General features: G+C 35.5%; 1 long non-coding RNA gene across 1 annotated transcript; it reads right to left on the minus strand.

The window, feature by feature from the left end:
- Positions 1–404: 404 nt before the first annotated feature.
- Positions 405–1,029, minus strand: LOC149480769 (uncharacterized). Its single transcript, XR_016317016.1, has 2 exons — positions 813–1,029; positions 405–483 (listed from the first exon to the last, which is right to left on the minus strand). It is a non-coding gene; the product is annotated as an uncharacterized LOC149480769 (long non-coding RNA).
- Between the last annotated feature and the right edge of the window lie 472 nt (positions 1,030–1,501).

Raw genomic sequence — 1,501 nt, forward strand, 5'->3', positions numbered from 1 at the left:
TAGATGCCTCACAATATTTTTTTTAAATAAAAAAAACAAATTTATATCAATTCACTTAATCAGTCTTTATTATTTGTTACAACTTTGGCATTAATCATCAGAAGTGAGGGATTTCATCTTTCCACATCGCATGCAGTATACAGTTTCATCCATATTAAATATTCCATCTGGTTTAACCAGCAATTCATTCTCAGTTAAGACAGTAGGTAATAAGTAGATCAAAAAATTTTGCAACGTCTTCTTGTTGAGACCCCTCGCTCTTTCAATTGATAAAGCTTGCCTCAAAACTATTTCGGGATTTCTTTCCAGAAAGCTTTTTAACCATTGTGGCCCAGCCGTTATGCTTTAACCCCAAATTTTCGGCAAACTGGTAAGCTAGCTGACGAATTGTATTTCTTTCAGGAGGAAATCCTGCGTCTCCGAGCTTTAGTATATGAGTCACTAGTCTTTTTTCATTTTCAAAATCAAGGACAGGGTATTTTCCTGGAAGTTAAATAAAAAATTAGCGAAATGAATATTGTACCGGCACGGAGATGCCTTATTACCAATAAAAACGCAATAATATTAATATTTGCTAGTGAAAGAATTTGTAGTTGCGGATAGTTGCCCCGAGAGCAACTATCCGCACAAGTTTCTAAGGCGACTATCCTTTTTGATACGGATACTTGCCCTTTATATTTGCGAAATAAATCAACAATATTTTGCAATAAAATGTAATTAACAGTATAATTTAAAGTCTAATGCACGCAAAGAAACATAAACTATATTGAAATCACAATTAGTAACAAAAATATTCAATACAAATGACTTACCAATATAGTTTCAACGCCTATCGAAGTTTCACCGCGGAACAATTTCGCTCGCACAGATGAAACGCGTGATTCTACACAAACGATTGACGTGGCACTGAGGTCTGCGGGAGGGGTACTTACAACTATAGTAAAGCGTTATTGCCACTAATGTCCGTAACATAGTGTATTCGAAACTGCGGCAAGTATCCCACTGGCGCAACTATCCGGCTTTTACCCTATTGTATACGTGGGTGGATGGTATTCCAAGCAGTTGATCGTCGTTACGAGCCTAATACGTTCAGGCTTATCGATAAATAGTAATATTGTCCGCAATTATGTTATCGACTAGATTTGGGAGCCATGAATTAGGGTATTAGAGACTTCTGATGATGTTGTAGATATATGCCCACTTATTGTGTGACAGAAGTAATACGTAATAACGTAGAATATCTTAACTTATTTAAACATATCCACAGAACTACATATCGGTATACAGAATTGTGTACCGCCGGTCTAAATCATTCAAACACAATCATTTAATTATATAATTAGACTTCTTCTAGAAGCACTTTTGAATCGTCATAACATAGTTTTATCTACCATTTACATCCGATTCGACAGCAGTTTGTACGGAGAAGAACTGGCAAGAAAGTCCATTGAACTAAAAATGCAACTAAACAGTTTCGATTGTGAAGAAAAAATATGAACAA

The sequence above is a fragment of the Colias philodice genome, chromosome 18, assembly GCF_061535455.1.
Source record: "Colias philodice isolate Cphi_HAF_F1 chromosome 18, ilColPhil1 Martin Lab GWU primary, whole genome shotgun sequence".
NCBI classification, from domain to species: domain Eukaryota; kingdom Metazoa; phylum Arthropoda; class Insecta; order Lepidoptera; family Pieridae; genus Colias; species Colias philodice.